At 40.1% G+C, this 26,933-nt stretch overlaps 1 pseudogene; it reads left to right on the plus strand.

Moving 5' to 3' along the window:
- Window positions 1-15,579: 15,579 nt before the first annotated feature.
- LOC149231787 (beta-galactosidase 5-like) lies at window positions 15,580-25,941 on the plus strand (annotated as a pseudogene).
- The last annotated feature ends 992 nt before the right edge of the window (window positions 25,942-26,933 follow it).

Below are 26,933 nucleotides of genomic sequence, written 5' to 3' on the forward strand. Positions count from 1 at the left end.
AGCATTGAAAGAACTTCAGATCCTCCTAATAAAGCATTTCACCCGATAAACGGCCTCATACTTTAGGGGGCAACTGTTATAGACATTTTTGTGCCTTACAGCTATAAGCATGAAATGTCCATAATCCAAGGGATCCAAAGTCCCTAAACATGTTGTTCGTACCCCTAGAGGAACAAGGCCAGCAAACCACAGCAATTCACAGAAGTTCTCCACCAGAAACTGCTCAAAAACAAGTCAAATCAGGATCATTTCAGTGGCTACACTGGCCACCTGCGTTCCAACTGCACTACCAGGGTGCGTTAGGCGGGAAATGACAAATGGCAGGGTCCTTTGTGCGAGGTGTAAAGACTGTGGAAGCTTCCAGAATATTTCTCCATGACACTTGCCTTGCTGAGTTCGACTAGGTGATGAGTAAGAGGCTCTTAGTCTCCAAGTGGAAGCAAGAACTGACAGAGGGAGAGGACACTAGTCAGATCTCAAGCTAACTCATCCTCTCTCCAAACATCTATATATAGATCTCTCCTCCATGGGATCTATAGGCTAGAATTTTGTTATTGCAAAGAATTGCTGTTGGTTTGAGATTGAGATCATTGGGTGCTTAATGCTTTGAAGGGAGGTGAAGAAAGGATTTCATTCGCTGGGAGGTAGATGCTGGATTGGAACTCTCTTGGTTGTATCTCCTCCTGAACCTTGTTATTTCATCAATAAATCTATCTTAGTTTCTCCTATATGCTGATGTGTCTTTGATGTATGATTGCATTAGTATGTTTGGTTTATTTCTAATCCTGAACCAGTTATGAATATGAAATCTATGTCTTTGTGTAGTATTCCCTTCTTGTGATCTTGCAGGAACCTGTTGAAGCTGGGCGAGCGAGAAGGCAAGTAGCTGGGAGCTCTCAAAGAGAAGAGAAACTGGATCGAGGGACAAACGGAAGACACCGGTTAGTCCATTCATCTCTCTTCATTCTTAATTCATAAAGGAAGAATACTAGAATAGTTGTTTCTGTTTGTTGCTAAGGCACTGTCACACCTTAGGTGGATAGGATCGTCCTGCATAGGCATTTTTCCTCACAACAGCAGTGCAAGCTAAAAAAATGGGAACGCATATGTATTCCAAGGCTTTTATGTGTTGACTTTTTTTTTATGATGCAAGGAGCGAATATCACATAACAATGCGTAGAAGAAGAATGAGAGTTTTTGTATGACTTTGTATTTTATTTTTGTGATATGCACAGAAGTGGAGCAGACATATAATGTTTTTTTGGAGTTGTATATGTAAATTTTTTTTACAGCAGTATGTGTAAATTTTTATTACACCAGTAAAAGTAAAAAGGGGTTTTACAGCTGTAAACCCAACACAGTAAATTCTCAGGTGGAGACAGAGTTTTGTTGAATGTATTTTTGGTGAATCCCTGTTGGATAGGTAAATCCCCTCTGCGGACAGAGGTGATCCCACTAGCCTAAAACAGAACTAGCCACAATCGATTCACGCTGCTACGCAAGTTCCTAGTTGTACACTAAAAGTGAATTAAGAAGACCAACCTGGAGTCCAACGCTATAGTCGAAGCAGAGTTGGTATTCCCGCTCCCTCGCTCCAGCAAGTCACAATCCTTGCGATCCTTGCAAACGGACACCTGCACATGCAAAGGAAGAAACAGATACAAGCATAAAATCCACCAAGGCACAACTATATTTCAGTCAGAAAGGAAATAAATCAAACATCATTATAATAGACAATGAGATTGGAACCATAACAGCAGTCGTTCATTAATAAATAATAGACGGGAAAAGATACAACCAAGGTTCTGACGTTGAACCTCTCCTCTGGCTGGGCGAGCAGCTATGTGTGTCTTGCAGTATACCTCCTCTCCGGCAGCATAACCTCTCTATGCTTCACTATCACTCACGACAAGCGTAACCACAACTAGCATTACTCAAAAACTAGCTTGTCTAATGCATGAGGACAGACATTTATAGATGGAGAAGGGAGGAAGATTCAATGAACCAGGACACCCATTGTGGATTGGCATTATCTCTGAAAGGATAGATGATGAGGATAGATGATGACTCTCGACCTCTATCCGGTGGATTTTACCCTCAAAAGACTTCGTGATCTGAAGGGAAAAAACATATGGGCATGCGTTTGTCAAAAATCATTACCAAACTGGGCTGGCGCGGGTGTTGTTCTGTGACAGAGCGCCAATGGTCGCGCCCTGTTTTGAGGATCTCAGTGATTGGCGCGGGTAAGATACTGTGGACCTGTGCCAATGGAAAAAGAGCACTTTTCAGGGATAATTTGCAGAAGGTGTCTTCAGGGAACATGAAGTACATACTCAGGGGAGCATATTCTAAGGTTGTATTTACGTGTAAGATTGTTAGAAAGGCATTTTGATTTTATCACATATCAACATGTTCCAAGACAATTAAACACATTATCTGATGCATTGGCCAATCATGTGTTAGATAGACATTTGCATAATTTGTAATTAAAACAGTATATAAGCAAGCACATGAAAAAACAATAGTAAACCATAGACATATGTATATATATACGTGTGTGTCATAATGTTTGCGCCACGCGCATTACATAACCCAAAAAATAATACATGTCCAAGTCCCATACGGCCGCTGACAACATGTCTCTCAAAAATGTACAAAAATGAAACCTAGGCGTCTAAGCACGGTGATGCTCATGATAGCATGTCACCGCTCGCACCACGCGTCTCAGCAGACGATGGACGCGAGTAGATACTCCCACCGTGTGCCTCTGATATGCTCTGGGCATGTCTGCCAATCTGCCATAATCTGGGATCCCTCGAGTAAGTGCCTCGAGGTTCTGTACTAGGTCATCATCCGCATCACCCTCTACCTGAGGGTCGGCAGCAGGTGCCCTCCGTGCTATATGAGACAACTCAGCTGGTCGTTCCGCACCAACATCTGCATACATATATATATTTGTCGTCAGAGACTGGCATGTATTACCAAAAAAAAAAACTAAATACATAAAAACATCAAAAATACAGAGAGTTCTTACCTAGCTCCTCATCCCAATCCTCCCCTGCAGGCAATGGGAGATCTGGATCTCCAGTAAAATCAGTGCCCGCATAGGGCCAGTCCTCCACGACAATCATCTGCTGGCGGAGCCAAATGAAGAACTCGGGCCTCCAGGCCATCTGCTGGCCCCCTCCTGCTCTGGGCATAAGTGCTGCCCATCGAGCCAACCTCAGCTCCGGTGGCACTGGATCTGCCACTATACCTCCTCGGATCCGGAATATCGGTAACCGCTCCAGGAAAAACGATACGATGATGGATCCATATCCGAACTGCTTATTGCCATCACGCTTACACTTGGTAAGCTGCCTCTTTATGTTTGTTGTCACTGCCGTTGCCCAATCAAACAGTGTAGGGTGCAGACACTCAGTCGCCAGCAGCAAGTGATTCTTGCTGGCCTCGTGGGGTGCCTGTACCCCAGCAGTCCGGGTGATCGTAAATAGTACCACTCGTAGCACCAGATCCGGAATAGTGACAATATCTACCTTGGCACTGTTGGATCCAAACTGTGCCCCAGGACAAACTCTGGCCATTACCTCCCCCATCTTTTCCCCGGAAGGCCTGCTTCCGGTCAAGATGGGCCATGCACCCCGCCGTGATAATCCTGTAATAAAGTAGACATCAGAGACATCTAGCTCCAATGTCTGGTCCTTCAGGCGGAATACCTGATCCTCCGTGTCCCAAGCATCCACGATAAACCTCAGTAACTCAGGCTGTGCACGTAAGTACGAGGTAAGAAAGAATTTTTTCAAGCCGCAATCTCGTAAAGCATCCATGCATGCATCATCTTCCAATGCCATGGCATCTATAGCCTCATGTTCCCTTTCTCTCCATTCTATAGCCATTCTGACCAATCTCTGCAACCAAAAAGCCGAAGATGTCATCATTATATCAATGGTTAAACCAAAAATCAAGGAAAATTGCAGGTTAAACGGTCAAAATCATATGAAAAATTGGTTCGCGCAATTGGCGCGACTGTTTTTAAAACAGTCGCGAAAATGGCGCGACTTCTTTTACGAAAATTGCCCATTGGCGCGAACCCGCGCGGGAAACTCGCGCCAATGGGCGCAACCCTAATTTTTATAATCCCCCTTGAAGAGGATCATTCTGTGGGGGGAAAACTGAAGAAATGGAATAAAAATGAAGCTAAGGGTGAGGCCTCTTACCTGTTTCAAACGGCGGCTCGAATGGTCTCCTGGATTGATCGCAATTAGCACTTGAAATTTGCACACAAAACCCTCCAATGGTAAACTCACAAGGTAAAAAGTGAAAAGAAATTTTATCTTTTACCATTTCACTATTTATAGCTTCTTTCGGCTTAAAAATACATTAAAATAATGTTTTTGTGGGTATTTTTATGTCAAAGTGGGTTTTACGCTGTTTTTTGAATGATGACAGGGTTTGGTGCAACAAAACGAACTCATTTTCCCACTTTTTCAGGCTCAGTAAAACAAATGAAAAGGTTACTCTAAGGTCCGCTTTTAGCTCTTTTTCTGACCATTTAAAGAGAAAAGATTGCCGAGTTATTCCTCTTGACTCGTTAAATGTTAATAAGGGGCGGTCGTTTTAAGTTCTTTTTATCGACCGTTAAAACATAAAAAGATTACCGGGTTTTGTCGTTTCAAACTCGTTAATGGTCATGAAACGACGTGGTTTTGACCGCTTTTTTACTTTTTCAGGTCGAAATCACTACTTATGAAAAGTACTCCTCGATCGTAATGGTCGGGCGGTTCTTTCGAGCATTGTTTTATACTTTTTCGGGCTCGGGAGACACAACTTTACGAAAAAGGACACCCCTGGAGTTTCCTTTTCTGTTGTCTTTTCAAACTCTCTAAACATGAAAAGACGCCGAGTTCTTCCTTTGTCAGACTCATTAAAACCTGATGACATCGGATTTTGTCGAAATGACACACCATAAGCATATGCTATCCCCATCAATCTTGTCAAAAATAATTGGGGTAATCGCCAGAAATGGTGGGGGAAAAGAAATTTTGGAACCATAATCATTGTCGTGACGGCAGTATGTCGCTCTTGAACATGGCACTTATCTGCTTTCGTGTCTGGGTGGGGATATCTCATCTCATTTTTCACTGGCCTCCATGGATTTGGGTAATCCTATTTGACCTCTCATCTGCTCATTGCCTCGTCATCATGACCTCTGATCCATTGATGTCAAATACTGCCAATTCCAATATCGTGCCGCCGATATGTTCAAGAGAAGTTGACCTCTGAAAAGAAACAACCGCCATCTGATAGTTCACATAATCTTGATTCACAAACATTATCTCTCTGTCTCGTGTCGATGATGTGGGAAACATTATGGCCCACCTTCGATCAAGGTCACTTCCTGTTGACTTCAGCTCATTATCCAGGAAGTTGATCTAGAGACTCTCTTCCAGTGCCTTGGAGCCTGCATGCCTCAATGGCAGGTTCTTCGTGTTCGACGTGAGGTTTTCATCATTGGCCTCCGATCGAATGATTCTACGGGTGTTCGACACCAGCTCATTAATTCGCACGCCGTAGATTGTACCTATAGTACCTTGAGGGCCATTGTCACTATTGGTGGTACCTCTCGCGTCTATTAACAGTTTCCATTATTGACTGGTAATCAGACGATGTTCATGCATGTTCGACTTCAGCTCATATATTCGCATGCTTGAACTTGTACTCTTGTTCGAGTCGAGATGGAGTGCAAGACCCTGGATTGTGTCTGTTTTAATCCAGGCGTGATTCTTGATACATGACTCATTTCCTTGGATGGCTGCGACCATGCCTGAGTCTATTCATCGATCCTAACCAGATGGTTGCGTCCATACTATGGATCTAGATTATTTATGTACTCTCTTATGGATGGCTGCGACCATACCATGTACATCATGTAATTGAACTATCAGTCGTGTCGCTCAATGCAGATCCTCGGCGGCAGCTATATGTGTTCTTGTGTGTTCTTGTAAAGCATTTCACCCCTCTCTCCCTTTCGGACCTCATGCTTTAGGGGGCATCTGTTACACAGTAATTTTTCACCATTGGTCACCGTCCCTATCGCCCCGTTTCCGTACATTGGAGGACGCATTCCGGGACCTGTGAGCAGTGACATAACCCAAAAACACTTGCATTATGTTCCCCTGAGTATGTACTTCATGTTCCCTGAAGACACCTTCTGCAAATTATCCCTGAAAAGTGCTCTTTTTCCATTGGCGCAGGTCCACAGTATCTTACCCACGCCAATCACTGAGATCCTCAAAAGAGGGCGTGACCATTGGCGCCCTGTCACAGAACAACACCCGCGCCAGCCCAGTTTGGTAATGATTTTTGACAAACACACGCTCGTATGTTTTTTCCCTTCAGATCACGAAGTCTTTTGAGGGTAAAATCCACCGAATAGAGGTCGAGAGTCATCATCTATCCTCATCATCTATCCTTTCAGAGATAATGCCAATCCACAATGGGTGTCCTGGTTCATTGAATCTTCCTCCCTTCTCCATCTATAAATGTTTGTCCTCATGCATTAGACAAGCTAGTTTTTGAGTAATGCTAGTTGCAGTTACGCTTGTCGTGAGTGATAGTGAAGCATAGAGAGGTTATGCTGCCGGAGAGGAGGTATACTGCAAGACACACATAGCTGCTCGCCCAGCCAGAGGAGAGGTTCAACGTCAAAACCTTGGTTGTATCTTTTCCCGTCTATTATTTATTAATGAATGACTGCTGTTATGGTTCCAATCTCATTGTCTCTTATAATGATGTTTGATTTATTTCCTTTCTGACTGAAATATAGTTGTGCCTTGGTGGATTTTATGCTTGTATCTGTTTCTTCCTTTGCATGTGCAGGTGTCCGTTTGCAAGGATCGCAAGGATTGTGACCTGCTGGAGCAAGGGAGCGGGAATACCAACTCTGCTTCGACTATAGCGTTGGACTCCAGGTTGGTCTTCTTAATTCACTTTTAGTGTACAACTAGGAACTTGCGTAGCAGCGTGAATCGATTGTGGCTAGTTCTGTTTTAGGCTAGTGGGATCACCTCTGTCCGCAAAGGGGATTTACCTATCCAACAATTTGGTGACTCCACTGGTGAACATAATGCAAGTGTTTTTGGGTTATGTCACTGCTCACAGGTCCCGGAATGCGTCCTCCAATGTACGGAAACGGGGCGATAGGGACGGTGACCAATGGTGACAAATTACTGTGTAACAATCCCTCTCAGCAAAGAGGATGAATATGTATCAGGAATTTCATTTTAATGAATAGAAATCATTTTCTGGGTGTGTAATACTCTGTTCTTCGGTCATTTTTTTTTTTAAAGCTTCCCTGTGCAAAAGATCCTGTGGAGAGAAGGAAACAGAGCATTGCCTCTGTGGAGTTTATTTTGTTTGTTTTTGGGATTTTGCCAGAAAAATCCCCAACAGTGGTATCAGAGAAGGTTTAGGCTCTTTGAAGGTGTTCAAGAAGCTGAAGGGAGGAGTCTTTTGTTGCAGCAGTAAATCTTCTCCAGCAAAGTGAAGTCTCAAGAAAAGGATTCAGGTATTTCACAAAGTTCTTTTTGTTACTGTGAAACAGTCAGTGTTTTAAAATACACAGTCAAGAAATTGAAGCATAGTTGAGGATGCAAGGAATGGCCAGCACAAGCACTGGTATGGGTATGTTTAATACCCAGCTCCCACAGTTTAATGGGAAGAACTATGACTACTGGTCAATAACCATGAGAGTTTTATTTATCTCTCAAGATTTATGGGAATTAGTTGAATCTGGGTTTGCAGAACCAGCAGATGAAAATAAATTTAACAACTTAACTCAGGAAGAGAGAGATCTGCTGAAGAGCAATAGGAAGAAGGATGCAAAAGCCATTGTATTGTTGTATCAAGCAGTGGACCAGAGTGTGTTTCCAAGGATAGTAGCAGCTAAGACATGCAATCAAGCATGGCAAACCCTCAAAACAGCCTATCAAGGCATGGAGAAAGTAAAGACAGCAAAACTACAATTGCTGAGGAGAGATTTTGAAAATCTGAGCATGAAGGAGTCAGACACCATTGACTCATTTTTCACACATGTAATTGGTCTGGTCACATAGATGAGGACTCATGGAGAAACCCTTGAAGAAAGGAGGATTGTGGAGAAACTGTTGAGGGTCCTACCCTCAAAGTTTGATGTGATTGTCACCACCATAGAGGAGACAAAGGATCTCTCAAACTTTTCAGTTGATGAGCTTCATGCATCACTGATAACACATGAGCAGAGGTTGAGTAGAAATGAAAACTCATCTCTAGAGCAAGCCTTTAAGACCCAAATGTCTTTTGGAAGAGGAAGAGGTCAAGGCAGAGGAAACAAGAGAGGAAGAGGTAGAAGCCAGAACAGAGGTGGAAGGAACAGTCCAGCAAATGCTCAAGGAAGAGGCAGCAATCCAAATCAGAACCAAGGCCAAGGCAGCAGCCAACAAAGAGGAAAGCATCATGCTCAAGGACAAAGGTATGAAAAATCCAATGTCCAATGATATTATTGTAAAAAATATGGGCATTATGCCAGTGAATGTAGGAAGAAGCAACATGATATGAGTAATAGACAAAATGCAAATGTCACTAGAGAAAACATCAGTCAAGATAATGTGTTGTTAGCTTGTAACATGGCTGAAAAAAACAGTGAAGACATATGGTTTTTAGACTCAGGTTGCAGCAACCATATGACAGGAAACATAGCCTTCTTTTCTGCCCTAAAAAAAAATGTGAAATCAGAAGTCACACTAGGAACTGATAGCAAAATTTCTGTTATGGGAAAAGGAGAGGTAAAAATATTTACAAAGCAAGGAGAAAAGAAAACCATAGCAGATGTCTACTATGTCCCTGGAATGAGATGTAACCTCTTGAGTATTGGATAGCTTGTCCATAAGGGGTACAATGTTTTCTTTAAAAATGATGTATGCACCATCATGGATATAGCACCCAGCAAAAGATGCATTGCTGAAGTGAAGATGACAAGGAACAGGATGTTCCCTCTTAGAATAAGGGCAGATTTGAAAAACAAAGGAGAAATTGCAGCAGTTACCCAAGAGGCTTTCCAAAGCGTGCCAAAGGATGAAAATTGGTTGTGGCACTTGAGATTTGGACATCTCAACTTTGGAGGTCTTAATTTGTTGAGCAGAAAAGGAATGGTAAGAGGATTACCATTGATAGAGAAACCGGACAGCCTTTGTGAAGGCTGCATATTGGGGAAACAACATAGAGAAAGTTTTCCATCAGGTAAAAGCATAAGGGCAAAGGCACCCTTAGAGATCATCCACTCAGATTTATGTGGACCGATGCAAGCTCCATCATTAGTAGGCAACCAATAATTTCCTAACATTCATTGATGACCTTACAAGAAAAACTTGGGTATATTTCCTTAAAAACAAAAGTGAAGTGTTTGAGAAATTCCAAAATTTCAAGGCATTTGTGGAAAACCAAAGCGGGCTGCATATTAAAGTTTTGAGAACTGATAGAGGAGGTGAGTATATCTCCAAGGAATTCCTACGATATTGTAGAGAAAATGGAATTCACAAACAGTTTACAGCAAGGTACACCCCACAGCAAAATGGAGTTGCTGAAAGGAAGAATAGGACCATCATGGATATGGCGAGGAGCATGCTAAAGGCAAAGCATTTGCCAAATGATTATTGGGCTGAAGCTGTAAATTGTGCAGTTTACATTTTGAACAGGTGTCCTACAAAAGCAGTGTTAAACAAAGTGCCGGAAGAAGCCTGGAGTGGGAGAAAGCAAGGAGTCACCCACATGAGAGCTTTTGGATGTGTGGCCTATGCCCACATTCCAGATCAGCTAAGGAGGAAGTTGGACAGCAAAGGGGAGAAATGTATATTCATTGGATACAGTGAGGAATCCAAAGCTTACAGGTTGTATATCCCATCTACCAAGAAGTTTTTTGTCAGCAGAGATGTTCAATTCATTGAGGAGGAAGCTTGGGATGGAAGCATAGAGAAAACAGTGAATGTTAAAAACTATTTGTCTCATGATGAAGATGATGAGGAGGTGGCTGAAATGCATCCCCAAACAGCAGCGCCAACACAAGGACAGCAAGGGACACCATTGAGGATAAATGAAAGTGCTTCTACAAGCACATCACAAGGAGGAAATTCAAGTGCATCTTCAAGCATTTGCACACCAAATGAAAGAGGTAAGAAATTTAGAAATCTAAGCGACATTTATGATGAAGGAATGAATTCCTTATTTGCCTTGTATTGTCCTGTTGATGATCCTATTCATTTCGAAGATGCAATTAAAGATAAGAAATGGATAGAAGCTATGGATGAGGAGATGAATGCCATAGAGAGAAACAAAACATAGGATTTGGTTGAGCTACCAAAAGGTAAAGAAGTCATTGGAGTGAAATGGGTCTACAAGACCAAAAGCAATGCTGAAGGTAAAATAGAAAGACACAAGGCAAGGCTGGTTGTCAAAGGGTACAAGCAGCAATATGGGAGAGATTATGAGGAGACTTTCGCACCGGTTGAAAGAATGGAAACCGTGAGAGCAATGCTGTCCATAGTAGCGCAAAACAAGTGGAAAGTTTACCAAATGGATGTGAAGTCAGCATTCCTAAATGGAGTGTTAATGGAAGAGGTTTACATTGAACAACCTCTAGGCTATGAGAAGAAAGGTGAAGAGCACAAAGTGTGCAAATTGAAGAAGGCTCTTTATGGGCTGAAGCAAGCGCCAAGAGCATGGTACAGCAGGATAGATTCATATCTATTGGATAATGAATTCGACAAGTGTGAAGGAGAACCCACCGTCTACATCAAAGAAAAGGATGGTGAAATTTTAATTGTTGTCTTATATGTTGATGATGTTATTTTCACAGGTAATGATGATCAGCTCATTGAGAATTTTAAATCAGCTATGAAAGAGGAATTTGAAATGACTGACATGGGTTTCTTGAGATACTTCTTAGGCATAGAAGTAGATCAAAATGAAAAAGGAATTTTTATCTCACAAGCTAGATATGTAAATCAAGTGTTGGGCAGATTTAACATGCAAGAATGCAAAGCAGCGATCACTCCCACAGTAATGGGATTAAAACTCAGCAGAGAGGACAGCAGCAAGGATTTTGATCCTAGTTTGTACAAGAGTATTGTTGGCAGCCTTATGTATTTAACAGCTACTAGGCCTGACATTATGTTTGTTGTTAGTTTAATTTCCAGATTCATGGAGAGGCCAAAGGAGACACATTGGCAGGCAGCAAAAAGAATTCTGAGGTATGTTAAAGGTACCAAAATGTTTGGAATTTTATATACTGTCTCAGAACATTCAGATTTAGTTGGATACACTGATAGTGATTGGGCTGGAAGTGTAGATGATCAGAAAAGCACTTCTGGTTATGTTTTTCATATGGGTTCAGGAGCCATTTCATGGGCTTCTAAGAAGCAGTCCATTGTAGCATTGTCTACAGCAGAGGCTGAATATGTGGCAGCTACAACAGCAGCATGTCAAGCAGTTTGGATGAGAAGAATGTTGAGGAGCTTAGGCCAAGAGCAGGCAAAAGCAACAGTGATTTTTTGTGACAGTAGCTCAGCTATTGCATTTTCAAAGAATTCAGTGTTTCATAAGAGAACGAAACACATTGATACAAGGTTTCACTACATAAGAGAATTGGTGAACAATGGAGAAATTGCCCTAGAACATTGCAGACTCAAGAACAGGTAGCAGACATCTTGACAAAGCCATTGGATCAGAAAAGCTTTGAATTTTTGAGGAAGTGTCTGGGTATGACCGAATGCCCAGCAGTTGAAATTAAAGGGGAGTGTTGAAAATATAATTTCAACTGTTGAACCGTGCGAGTCAATTCACCAAAACCGCCGCAGTGAAACCATAAACCACTTGATGCATATCGGACCCCCTTCGATCAGAAAGTGGTTTCCGTATAATCGAGCCCGATACAATCTCCTGTTGACGCGTGGCTCTCTACATACGTCATCATTTCTGACTTTTCGGGATGTAAAGTTCAGCATAAAGAGGCATTCCGAGATCCTCCACAGTCATCCGATCTGCCTCATCGTTCTCCGTCGTCCATCAACCAAACCTGCATTCAAGCCAGCATTAATTAACCTTGCGTGGAGTAAACTCAAACAGTTGACCGCTGGTTCCTTCTGCAAAAGAATTAAATCGAATTTAAACATGGTCGTAGAAATTTGGTAAAGCATTTAAGTTTTTTTTATATTACGGCACGTAAAGTAATTAAGTTTGTTCATTTTGTTTTGATATACGTTTTTGTTTAGTTTTTTTTTCATATAACGAGCCAAAAAAAATGTAAACGCTGGATGTTGTAATGTTCCTTTAGCTACAGCAAAAAACCGATTTGACCTTTCATAAAACTTTGGTTTTGCACAGCAGTGCAAGCTAAAAAAATGGGAACGCATATGTATTTGAAGGCTTTTATGTGTTGACTTTTTTTTTATGATGCAAGGAGCGAATATCGCATAGTAATGCGTAGAAGAAGAATGAGAGTTTTTGTATGACTTTGTATTTTATTTTTGTGATATGCACAGAAGTGGAGCAGACATATAATGTTTTTTTGGAGTTGTATATGTAAATTTTTTTACAGCAGTATGTGTAAATTTTTATTACACCAGTAAAAGTAAAAAGGGGTTTTACAGCAGTAAACCAGCACAGTAAATTCTCAGGTGGAGACAGAGTTTTGTTGAATGTATTTTTGGTGAATCCCTCTCAGCAAAGATGATGAATATGTATCAGGCATTTCATTTTAATGAATAGAAATCATTTTCTGGGTGTGTAATACTCTGTTCTTCAGTCATTTTTTTTTTAAAGCTTCCCTGTGCAAAAGATCCTGTGGAGAGAAGGAAACAGAGCATTGCCTCTGTGGAGTTTATTTTGTTTGTTTTTGGGATTTTGCCAGAAAAATACCCAACACAAATGAGTATAATTTGATTGAGTATAATGAAAACAAATGAGTATAATGAATGTTTTTAGATAAATAGCCATTTACTATCTTATTTGGCCTCTTCCTGAGGTCAGAAAAGCATATATTATCTTGGCTTTGTGTTATTCATTTGTTCATTTGTTTTGGTTGTTTTGGACCTGTTAGACTAATGCTAACATTAGTCTAGCCATAAAATGCTAGCTAGCTCCTGGGTATTGTCTATTGGAATCGGTACATCCTTCCGCTGTGACTGATGGGCTTTCTTGCTCTCTTGCCACCTGTTGCTGCTTATTCTCTTGCCACCTGTTCCCGCTTATTCTCTGAAGTTGCCACCTGTTGCTGCATGTTACTATGGTGTCTATGGAACCGAAGTTGAAGGGACCAAAACTGAAGGGACCGAACTGAAGCTGGAGAGAACAGATGACGCTGGAGAGAACAAATGAAGATCACAAGCGAACTGAAGCTAGAAAGAACAGAAGAAGATTATAAGGAGAAGATCATAAGGGAACTGAAGCTGGAGTGCTAGAGAGAATGGATTATCCCAAAGTTGGATCTAATTCTAGTAGAGACCTCGGGTATGCCGGTGGGCACTGAGTTGGTAGGGGGCTTCAAACCAGTGTTTTGTTAGACCTTCACCTTCTTCACTCGGCCATAAATAAGGTATGAGATAGCTTCTTATATAAGCCAGCTTCCATGAATTTCAAACATATGGCGAGCGTAGTTCATGAATTAATAGAGGAAAATGGATGACTATGAAAGACATACCTCCATATAGTATTAACATCCTCCATACAGCATAAACATTGACTGCCATAGATTCCCTCATTCCCGCTTGCTTGGGTAGCCGAATACGAAAATTCAAAAGAGTAGGAAGGGCTCTGCCTCCGACACGGGCATCTGCCTCAATGTTCAGGTGCTCAAACCGAACTTCTATCATTTGCATCGCAATCCCAACTCTGTGCAACCGAAAAATTGCCTCCATCATTGCAATTCCATGACATCAGTATAATTTCATCATTGCAAAAAGCTCAAACTCGATGGCAGATATTCTGCTTTACCTGTCAATCCTTTGTTTGAGCTTCGTCAAAGAACTGCTCGTTGTCCACTTCGGCCACCTGCAGCACTCTCTCATCGTCCTCTGCATGGATGCTCCTTCTACTGAAAGACCCAGATAATGCAGTGTCTTTGCCACTCCATGCACTGCTCCCAGTTCGCCACAACCCCCCTAATTCCAAACGCATAGGCATGGCCATGACCTTGCAAGCCTCCAATCCCTTCAACAACTTCTGCAATCCCGCTTGCTTGGGCAGCCAAATAAGAAAATTCAAAAGAGTAGGAAGGGCTCTGCCTCCGACGCGGGTATATGCCTCAATGCTCAGGTGCTCAAACCGAACTTCTATCGTTTGCATCGCAATCCCAACTCTCTGCAACCGAAAAATTGCCTCCATCATTGCAATTCCATGACATTAGTATAATTTTATCATAGCAAAAAGCTCAAACTCGACGGCAGATATTCTGCTTTACCTGTCAATCCTCTCTTTGAGCTTTGTCAAAGAATCGCTCGTTGTCCACTTCGGCCACCTGCAGCAGTCTCTTATCGTCTTGTGCATGGATGCTCCTTCTACTGAAAAACTCAGATAACGCAGTGTCTTCGCCACTCCATGCACTGCTCCCAGTTCGCCATAGTGCCCCTAATTCCAAATACACAGGCACGGCCATGACCTTGCAAGTCTCTAATCCCTTCAATAACTTCTGCAAGGAAACCTAAGAAAAGAGCATTGAAGTTGCTAGCATGGATAGATATTTGAACGTCCTCATCTAGCTAGAGGTGGACAAAATGAGTCAAGCAAACCAATTTGAAAGATGGTTTACATGATAGTTTAAGTAAGCTTAGATCTTAGAGGGCATGTAATGTGACACTTGGTATTCATGCGGTAGCATGAAGTCCAGCTGCAGCAAATTTTATATTTTTATATATTCTAATTGTCATATTATTTTATTTAATAATTTTTTATATAACTTTTAATTATTAGTTTTTTCTGTTTATTACCACGTCTAGTATTGTTCTCTTCTTTATTTTTGGAATACATATTTCTGCAAAACCCATACATATTTCTGCAAAACCCGGAAGCGAGGTCAGCGTTTACAAATTGAACGATTTTATCTGTCTTTGTCCTAATTACAGCAAAATACCCATTTTTTTTTTTGAGGTTCGACTACGCTATTAAAGTAGAATAAGCAGAAAATGGGGAAAATTAAGTTTGGGAATGCAAGGCCTTGATTGGGCTTGAATGGACTTCTGGTGCTTATCTGGAATTTGAGAATTTTGTATGCACTACCATCTTCCCTCATTGTTTTTGTGTTTGACATTGTTTTTGCAGTTTTGAGCAAGCCCAATGTTCTTAGATATCTGGCCCATCCAAGCCCCAACTGATCAGGATTTCACGGCATGATTAGAAAACAGGCTTTAAGCAGTGGCATTCGACCGAGTCTACGCATATACAGAGGCGATTGAAGAATCATAGCGCGCATCAACACTTCGTCCAGCACCATTTATTATTATATCGATATCCATAACCTATTTAGCAAGTGGTCGCTGAATCGATTCATACCCAATGAACTCAGTTGATCTTGACCCAGTTGGCCTAGAAGTAGCAGGGGTTTCACCACCCTCAGTGTTAGGGGTAGAGGCACTAGAAGCAAAGGAGGAGAATGAAGCAGTACCAAAGCCAGTTGACCTCATTCATTGACCCGGAGCAGCACCCAATTCAAAGGCATCACTAGCATCAAAAGAAAAGGTAATAAGGGCATAGGCAGGAACAAGGACCGTAGAGATCTATATAAGTTAGTGTTATTTTGGTCCCGCTTGGATGGTGAATATGGCGCGTTTAATGCTTTGGAGACGTAGAGCTTTCGGGTGACTAGCGTTGTGCTTTTGGTCTCATGAAGGCTCATTCGTTTGGAGGAGGCAGGACTAAGCCTTCATTTGGAGGAGGCGGGACTTTATGTTCATCTTCGCATTGGCCCTTATGTTTGCGCAGAATATTATTTCGGATATATTTCCTTTTGACTGATTTTCTCCAAGGTCCTCTCTACTCAAATCTACGAGGTCTTTATAACATTGGACACGAACCTTTTGATATATCCGCAGAGGCTTTCTAGTTTGGTTGAAACATGTTCCTGGCATCAGTTTCAGAACAGATAATGAGCCTTTCAAGGTTGACCTCTATGAATACCCTTTTATTTCTTTTGAATTATTATGGTCATTGCAATGTTCTCTATACTGTCAGCGTCAGTGAGTCACATGCTTTCAAATCATATCATTCTTGTTACATTTTATGATTACCCGTTCGGGTATTTTACAGAATGCAATGGAAGGTTTCACAAAAAAGGTTGTCGACATGATGAAAAGTGAAGGGCTATTTGAATCGCAAGGTGGACCAATTATTATGGCCCAGGTATACTTTGATCCCTCATGGTAAAATGTGTCAAATTTTGATTGGTAGTCAATCGCTTGATTCATTATATTTGCAGATCCACATGGATAGTTTGAACTTTGTATATACTCATGGTTTGATTTCCTAATATAGTGACTAATGACAAAGTGTTCTTACAGCTAGAAAATGAGTATAAACCTGAAGAAATGGAGTATGGGTCTGCTGGAGTGCAATATATGAATTGGGTTGCTCAGATGGCTGTGGGAATGGATACGTGTGTACCTTGGGTTATGTGCAAACAAGATGATGCACCAGACCCTGTGGTAAGCTCTGTTATCAATACCCACTTATATGTTTATATCATAATATCTTCATGTGGGCACTTGGTGACTCTGTCTCTGGATGAACTTGTCGAATTATAAGAAAATGTTGCACCAATTAAAACGATAGTTAGCTTTGCATATTCTCTCTGTCTAAAGAGGTCTTTGACTGATTTTTGGTGCTGCAATTCGCATTGCACTGTGCATGTATGCACGCCAAATTTTGTAACATGTATATAGAAATTATAGTCTATGAAAACAATTGCCCTTTTTAATGTCTTAAAATTAGATGCATTCCAACGGCTGCCAAATGTGAAGCTTGTTTTTCATATGTAAATTCTGAGAACTTCATGACACCACCCTTACAAAGTAGATCTGGTGAGTCACCTATACCAGGGGATATGCATATCAGCTCAGTTGAAACACCACTTGTACCATTTCATGATCAGGTGCAAGGCATCAATTCTGAGAACATCATATCAGAATTTCTGTCTAATGTTCAGTCTGATGAAAATCATATTGCATTTTGGAATTTGAATTCAGGTTATAATTACAGTTATTTTGATGACTGGTGTTCACTTCAAGGGGTTGATGATGTTAATACATGATCTGCACTCAGCACTACTGATGTGGCCAATTCGGCTAATATAATTGGTATTTCTGAGGGCATCAACACTACTATCGTGGGAAATGTGGCAGGGCAAGCAACAATGGATATTCCTGAAGGCATTCTTCAGGAATATTTCTTTGAAACCTGATACCCGTGAAACCTATATTTTTTTGCCAGAAGAATGGAATTTTGATGATGAAATGTCCAAATTGGGTTTCTAAGTTAACCAATGCAAGCTGGAATTTTGATGATGAAATGCCCAAATTGGGTTTCTAAGCTAACCAATGCAAGCTGGATGTAGCTCCATCAATGTAAAAGGTGACTTGATATGAAGTTTTGAGAGTTAGGCAGTGCTGATCTCATTATTCATTTTGTCTGTAGCTTGATATATTATTTATGAGCCTTGCGGGATGAGCTTTTTATTGGTTTATCTGGTTTTTTGTCATCGACTTGGTGTGCCAGAAAATATTACATAGCTGTTGTAAACATTCAAAATCAATTTTGAAATTCTGGCTCTTTTATCAGTTTTGCAATCATAAATTTGTTGATGCTAGATCACACAGACATAGTCAAAATTCTGCAACCAAACATGAGCCGTAAAAGTCAAAATTCAGAAACTTTATGGTTTTTCATGCTCAGCCAGGGGAACACTAATAACTACGCACAGTTGTCATAAATCATTGTCTTGAACTTTGTTTTGGAGTTGTGATATATGGTTCTCTTTTGGGAACTTTGTAGTGTTAAAATACCAAATTTATCTGATAAGTTTTGCATTCATCCACAGGCAAAGAAAATATTACGATTACTTGCTTCTGAAATTTGAAGTAACAGAATAACACAGGTAGAATGATTTACTTTTGCATCACAATTTTAACAATATTTTTTTCTACTTGTGTTTAGAGTAGTTGTCTAATCAGGTGTCTAAATCTGGAAACCATACAGTCCTCAACCACCAGGTGTCTAAATCTGGCAACCATACAGTCCTCAACCACCAGGTCGCTGCACTTAATTTGCAAATGTGTCCTTCAATAAACCGATATGTTGAAGATTCTAGGCTCTTCAGTAAAGTCTTTATTGCAACAAATTGAAAAATGCAGATATGCAGCAATGTCTAACCATACAGTCCTCAACCACCAGGTGTCTAAATCTGGCAACCATACAGTCCTCAACCACCAGGTGTCTAAATCTGGCAACCATACAGTCCTCAACCACCAGGTCGCTGCACTTAATTTGCAAATGCGTCCTTCAATAAACTGATATGATGAAGATTCTAGGCTCTTCAGTAAAGTCTTTATTGCAACAAATTGAAAAATGCAGATATGCAGCAATGTCTAATCAGGTGTCTAAATCTAGCAACCATACAGTCCTCAACCACCAGGCGTCTAAATCTGGCAACCATACAGTCCTCAACCACCAGGTCGCTGCACTTAATTTGCAAATGCGTCCTTCAATAAACTGATATGCTGAAGATTCTCGGCTCTTCAGTAAAGTCTTTATTGCAACAAATTGAAAAATGCAGATATGCAACAATGTTTATAATCAGTTGTAAATGTAATTTGAACTTATAGTATACGAAACATTGTCCCTGATTTTCTAGGTATACTGAATTTGGAGGTGCAACTCCTCGTAGACTGGAGGAAGATCTGCCCTTTGCAGTTGCTCGCTTTTTAGTGAAGCGTGGATCTTTTGTAAACTACTAAATGGTAGGATTTTCACATTAACAATTGGACTGCCCTAGCAAGTGACCTTCATATATGGAAGTTTTTACTAAATTATGTATGATTCGGATTTGTTTCAGTACCATGGAGGAACAAATTTTGGCCACACAGCGGGTGAGCATTTCATTGCAACCTCCTATGACTATGATGCACTCAGATGAATATTGTACGTTATATCTTGGATGTGATATTTTCTAACAATCTTCACTTGAATTTGTATCAAAGTAGCGCAGAATTGAGAGAAGTTTTATCAGGACTTGAATGTCATCCTTGGGCAATCTATAAGGTTATCTATTTATTTGGCAAGGGAATTGAATTCTGTTGGGGATTTTTAATGGGAAAATCCCAAAAACAAACAAAATAAACTCCACAGAGGCAATGCTCTGTTTCACCTCCACATGATCTTTTTGCACAGGGAAGCTTAAATTTTTTTACTGAGGAACAAAGTATTTCACCACCATAAAAACTTTTCTATTCATTAAAGCAAAATCACTAATACATATTTCATCCTCTTTGCTAAGAGGGATTCACCACAAAAATACATTCAACAAAACAAAACAAAAACATTTACTCTGTCTCCACATGAAAATTTACTGAGCTGGGTTTACTGCAGTAAAACCCCTTTTTCCTTTACTAGTGTAAAACTATTTTTACACATATTGCTGTAAAAATATTTTACACATACTGCTGTAAAACAAACTTTTACATATGCAATAAACTTTTACTTTACATTCACAATTTCACAAATGCCTGTGCGCTCTTTTCTTTTGCATTTCAATGCAAATCCAATACATAAAAATTTTACTCACTCTACGCACTGCTAAGTAATACATTTCTTCATCTGCTCCTCCTCTTTCTCTATTCGCACTGCTGTGCACTATGCTGCCTCCATCATTTTTCAAGTCATCGTTCTCATTCTCTTTTTAACACAATACACTGTTGTGTATTTTACGGCATAAAAAAAATTATGAACCTATGCTGCCCCTGCTCTATTTTCTACACACTGCTGTGTGTTTCATCGCATGTTCCATGAGCAAAACCCCCACGAGCATATATCTTTGGCTCGTTATAAAAAAACATAATACAATACATTCAACTACCGTGGGTTTTTTTTAATGCATATGGTCAACGCTCCTTTTTAAAAAAAAACATATAATATATGCCCATACCTCCGTGTGGTTGAAATTTACTGTTTTGCCAAAACTTACGAACCACAATAAATTTTCATTTAATTTCCTTTGCAGACAGGACGGCAGTCAACCAAACTTTGTCTTCACTCCACGCAAAAATTGATTTGCCGCGGACCGGATGCACCTTCAGAAAAACAATGGCTGACAACACGCAATCAGATCGGACGGCTGGAGTGGATATCGGGAGGCCTCACTATGCTGAACATTAGCACCCGAGAAATTACGTTTGCTTACATATGGGGAGAGCCACGCGTCTGCCCCATATTCCATCGGGTTCAAAAATACGGAAACCACTCTCTGCAGGAAGGCGGTCCGAGAAATCTCAAGCTGGTTTGTGGTTTTGCTGCGTGGTTTGGGCGTTGGTACGGCTGCTCCACGGGTCAACTCAGCCCGCTGTTGAAATTATGATTTCAACACTCCCCTTTAATTTCAACTGCTGGGCATTCGGTCATACCCAGACACTTCCTCTCGTAGAGGGATTCCTTAGTAATGCTGTTACAAAGACATCTTCCTCACATAGAGGGATTCACCAACTGCTTCTGATGCAGTTCACAAACAAACAAAGTTGTCTTCCTCTTAATAGAGGGATTAACCTGAAACTGTGCTTAAGAGCACCTTCCTCATGACAGAGGGATTCACCATAACAATGTGCTGAAGAGCACCTTCCTCTTGACAGAGGGATTCACCTGTGACTATGCTGAAAAGCATCATCCTCTTGATAGAGGGATTTACCATGTGTATGCTAAAAAGCATCTTCCTCTTGACAGAGGGATTTACCATGTGTATGCTAAAAAGCATCTTCCTCTTGACAGAGGGATTTATCATGACACTGTGCTGAAAAGCACCTTCCTCTTTAACAGAGGGATTCGCTAAGAACTTCACTTCCTCTCACGGAGGGATTACTGCCAAACACTGCTTTAGATGGAGTTTCAAAACAAAACATTCATTGCACTGTTGTGCATACTCATTACATTGTTCTTTTATGCTGCTGCATATTCACTGCTGTTGCATATGTTGTATTTCAATTCAATGAACAACACATTCATTACACATACATTTACTGCTGTAAAGAAAAAATTCTTTTACCTGTGCTGCTGTCCATAACTTCTTGCTGCTGCATTTTTCATATTCACTGCTGTCCATACCCATAACCATAGACTGTCATCCCTGGGTTTTTATTTGCTGCTGCGTTGCCTCTGCAATTTGCACTGTGGTTGCCTTTTGTTTCATCATACTGTTGTGTGCCCATACACTAACTCTTTACTCTCCATTACTTGCACATAGAGAGAAATCATCCTCACGCTGTTTTGCGCTGCATTCTCCACACAACAAAAAAAATTAACACGGGCTGCTGCCTTTTCTTTTTACACCCTTGCTTCACACAATCTTAGTCTTCATTCATTTTTTTTACACAATGCACTGTTGTGCAGTTCCTTTCATTTTTCTGCTGCCACACATTATCATTCACCCATGTGCATTAAAAATCTGCTGTCCCTGTTTTTCTTTAGCCATTTCTGTGCATGTTGCATTGCATACAAAAAAAAATATTACATTTTTCACTGCTGTGTGAAAAATTTCATTGCATTCTCAGCCACTGGGCATTTACGCTCTGCTGCGTTTTGCCTTCTTCTCATTTTCTTCTCACTGCTTTGCATTTTCATTCCCAATACAAAACATTTCCATCTGCTGTGTATTATACTCACTCTGCTGTGAGTATATTCTCTCACTTTACATAAAAGGAAAACTACATTCCATTACTATGCATTTCAATGCATGTGCACCACAAAAAAAAATTTCAAACTGCTGTTCATTCTAATCCATGTGCTCCAAAAAAATTTTCCAAACTGCTATTTTATGTTCTGTCTTCCCACTGCTGTGAGGGTCTTCTTGCTTTGCATACTTCTTATTGCGTTGTTGCACTTTACATTTGAGCGTTGTCCCCTTTTTTTCTCTGCTCTTATGGCAGATTTGATTTCATGTCTTTCCTTTATAAAAAGAAGTCTTCATTAAAGAATGACTGTTATGACCGTTCAGCAAAAAAAAATTACAAGCTCCCCTTTAATGTGTGCTTGTCTTCTTTTGGCAGACTCTTCTCAAAACAAATTTAGATCCACTGGGGAGTTCAAGGGGTTTTCAGATTGCCTTTCCTTCCTTCTCCATACTTGTGTAACTTTCTTCTTTTGCATGGGTCTAGCTTGTGTAAGAGCCCATGTCGAGTTACAATCTCGTGCCATATGCCCAATGTTATGACACTTGAAACATTCAACATTGTTCATGAATGGCATTTCATGATTTCTTCTAAAATTGTTTCTTGGAGGTTGTCGGAGATCACAACATCTATCTCCATGAAATGCTCTACAGTCTTTTGCCATATGACCAAAGTTTGAGCAAGCATAACAATAACCATAAAATGAACTTTGGTACCTGTGAGATGGAGGTTTCCTTGATGCACTTCTGAAGCCTTGCTGCCTTGAGATCCTTTGATGATCACCATTGCCTCTTGCCTTTTTGCCATCAGCTACATTTCTTCTTGGAGCTGGTTTTCTTCTATTGTAGCCTTCATTTTTCTCCTTGCCTTTGCTGGAACTAGGAGTTTCACCATCTCTTTCTGGCTTCTTCACATCTCCTTTGCTTAAAGCATCTTCATCCTTGTTTGAGGGTTCACCTACATACCCAAGTCCCGATTTATCAGATGGAGATCTGTGATAGTTGAGCATGTCATCCAAAGCTTGAGAGCTCTTCATGATTTTGTTCATCCCTTCAACCTTCTTCCTGAGGAGGACAATCTCTTCTTCCATCTTTTCACATACATTATTTTTCTTTGCTAGTTGTCCCTCAGTTTCTTCCTTGCTACGAGTAGCTTCAGCTGCTGCTATTTTAAGGGAGATTATATTTGACTTCATTTTGGAGATTTCTGCTTGACTGCTCTCCATTTTCTTTTCAGCTCCTTGTGCCTGCTTCCTGGCTTCTTGTAGTTCGGACTTAAGGGAGGAGATCTCTACCTTGTACTGTCCAATCTCTTCTACAAGTTTGTTCACTCTCATGGGCCTTTGTTCAAGTTGACTTGTCAAGACATCTCCCTGCTTCTTTGCTTCATTCAGCTGATTTGTCATGGATATGACTTCTTCATAATGTTTCCTCTTGCTTTCTTCAAATTCCTTCTTAAGCTTGGCGAGCTCTTCATCCCTTTCTTTTACTTGAAGTTTGATGAGGTCAACCTTCTCACTTTCAGCTTCTATGATGGGTTTAGAATTTCCTTCTTCACTGATGGTCATGGTCAGTGCTCCCTTTGCATGAAGGTCATGCAGTCTGTCCCATATCTCCTTTTCTGATGAACATTTTCCTAGATTCTTCTTCACAGAATCAGGGAGTCCATTCAAGATAGTCTTTGCTGCTTGTGCATCATACTCCATGGATTCTTTATCCATCTTACTATCATCAATCACTGATTCCCAGATTTCACTCCCTTGAGACTGTAAGAAAGCCCTCATTTTTATTTCCCATATATCAAAATTTCCATCAAACTTTGGAACCTCAAATACAATGCTTTCAAATAGATTGCCTTCTAGTTTAGTAGAGGAGGGAGACACATTTTTAGCAGGCTTGGAGGCTTTCTTCTTTGACCTTGCCATTCTTATCTAGGCTTTAAATACTTGACTGTTTTTTTTTAAATCACTGACTGTTTCTTCAACAGTAACACAAAGGAAAGCTTGAGGAATACCTTAATCCTTTTCGCTGAGGCTTCACACTGCTGGAGAAGTTTGACTGCTGCAACAACACCTTCCTTCAGCGTCTTTGAGTCTTCAAAGAGCCTGGACTAGCTCTGATACCACTGTTGGGGATTTTTAATGGGAAAATCCCAAAAACAAACAAAATAAACTCCACAGAGGCAATGCTCTGTTTCACCTCCACAGGATCTTTTTGCACAGGGAAGCTTAAAATTTTTTACTGAGGAACAAAGTATTTCACCACCATAAAAACTTTTCTATTCATTAAAGCAAAATCAATGATACATATTTCATCCTCTTTGCTAAGAGGGATTCACCACAAAAATACATTCAACAAAACAAAAACATTTACTCTGTCTCCACATGAAAATTTACTGAGCTGGGTTTACTGCAGTAAAACCCCTTTTTACTTTACTGGTGTAAAACTATTTTTACACATACTGTTGTAAAAATATTTTACACATACTGCTGTAAAACAAACTTTTACATATGCAATAAACTTTTACTTTACATTCACAATTTCACAAATGCCTGTGCGCTCTTTTCTTTTTCATTTCAATGCAAATCCAATACATAAAAATTTTACTCACTCTACGCACTGCTAAGTAATACATTTCTTCATCTGCTCCTCCTCTTTCTCTATTCGCACTGCTGTGCACTATGCTGCCTCCATCATTTTTCAAGTCATCGTTCTCTTTCTCTTTTTAACACAATACACTGCTGTGTATTTTACGGCATAAAAAAAATTATGAACCTATGCTGCCCCTGCTCTATTTTCTACACACTGCTGTGTGTTTCATCGCATGTTCCATGAGCAAAACCCCCACGAGCATATATCTTTGGCTCGTTATAAAAAAACATAATACAATACATTCAACCACCGTGGGTTTTTTTTAATGCATATGGTCAACGCTCCTTTTTTTAAAAAAACATATAATATATGCCCATACCTCCGTGTGGTTGAAATTTACTGTTTTGCCAAAACTTACGAACCACAATAAATTTTCATTTAATTTCCTTTGCAGACAGGACGGCAGTCAACCAAACTTTGTCTTCACTCCACGCAAAAATTGATTTGCCGCGGACCGAATGCACCTTCAGAAAAACAATGGCTGACAACACGCAATCAGATCGGACGGCTGGAGTGGATATCGGGAGGCCTCACTATGCTGAACATTAGCACCCGAGAAATTACGTTTGCTTACGTATGGGGAGAGCCACGCGTCTGCCCCATATTCCATCGGGTTCAAAAATACGGAAACCACTCTCTGCAGGAAGGCGGTCCGAGAAATCTCAAGCTGGTTTGTGGTTTTGCTGCGCGGTTTGGGCGTTGGTACGACTGCTCCACGGGTCAACTCAGCCCGCTGTTGAAATTATGATTTCAACAAATTCTGTTGTAATGCCTTTTCTGTTCTCGGGCTCAATATAAAGCAACTGCAATAGAAAAAACATTGTCAGAAGATTAAAAAACAACAGAAAGCTTGAATTTGCTACGATGTGAATTTCTTCAAGTCTTACTTAATGCTTGCCTTTTCCTTTCAATATCCAGCCTTCTGAATAGTGAAATGGATTCTGACCTTTGGAACACAACCTATTGCTTTCGACTCTTTGTCTTTGGCAGGGCTGATTAGACAGCCAAAATGGGGTCATCTTAAGGAATTACACAAAGCCATAAAGCTCTGTGAGACTGCTTTAGTTAGTGGTGATCCTGTTGTTACTTTCTCCTACTTTCTTAAAAGATGCTATGCAAGACAGAACTGACTTACGTGTTGTCTATTCAGGCTTATGCATATTATGCAGGAGCTGGAAATTGTGCCGCTACATTTCTTGTAAATTTTGATTCAAATAATGTTGGGAGAGTCATCTTTAATGGTCAGCACTATAAAATAGCTCCGTGGTCTGTTAGCATTCTCCCTGATTGCAGAAATGTGGTTTTCAATACTGCAAAGGGGATAAGCTTGAGTTATTAGAGTTGTGATTCTATTTTTTTTTTTTTTATATCTTAAAGCATTATGTATCATGCAACTTGTTGGTTATTTGCTCAACTTGGTTTTGAGATGCAGTCTATCGGTAGTATAAGGAGTTTTTTTTCAAACACATTCAGAACTATCTGAACATTTTGTTTTATATATCCTCAATATAATATCAAGATTTTCTTTCTAGAAAAAAATCATGCAACTTGTTAAATTTGATGCACAAACCTGGAGTATCTGGATGTCTATCCCTTTTGTTGCAAGCTGTTTCAAGGTTATAATAACTGATTATGTGCACCAAACAATTAATTAAGTTCCCCACTGGTCTAGCTGATAGTAGACAAAAGAATGCGTATCTGATTTCTCAGATAGCAGTTGATAATAAAACAGAAAATAATCATTCTATTTCTGTTATATTTTTTCTAATGCCTGGCTTGCATGTATATTCTAGCATGTCACATGCTCGATATTATATTAAAAAAATTGTTTAAACTGAAACTCAAGCATATGGTTATTGTAGAAATACATGGATATACATATCATGAATCAAGACAAAATGAATAATTACTTGGAACACTGAGAAAAAGCTTATTTTAAGGAGAATCTGTTCTTATACAATGTCATGCTATTCCCTTTGTCAGTTTTTCTTTCTAGTACTGATTTTTCATTGCCAAACTTATGTCTCTGCTTATCCTACAAATCCCAGCAATTGTTATGTCTTTCCAACGGCAAGAGGCAAGATCATCAAGCAATTGTTATGTCTTTCTCATATGTTTTGCACTCACTCAAGGCAGGGACTTGCTATTCAGCAGCCCTCCTTGTTAAATATTCTTTTCATATACATATTGATTCCAAGGTTGAAATTTGCTTATCATAAAGCTTATACAAATTTTATGGCCAACATTTTGTTTATATAAATTTAAAAGTTTTGTTATAATTTTTTAAATATTCCTTCTCGATTTACATTAATTTCTTAATTGAAATTTTTATTTC

This window comes from Pinus tabuliformis, chromosome J (genome assembly GCF_031772625.1).
Source record: "Pinus tabuliformis cultivar Carrire ecotype Pingquan chromosome J, CPIR1, whole genome shotgun sequence".
NCBI lineage: Eukaryota > Viridiplantae > Streptophyta > Pinopsida > Pinales > Pinaceae > Pinus > Pinus tabuliformis.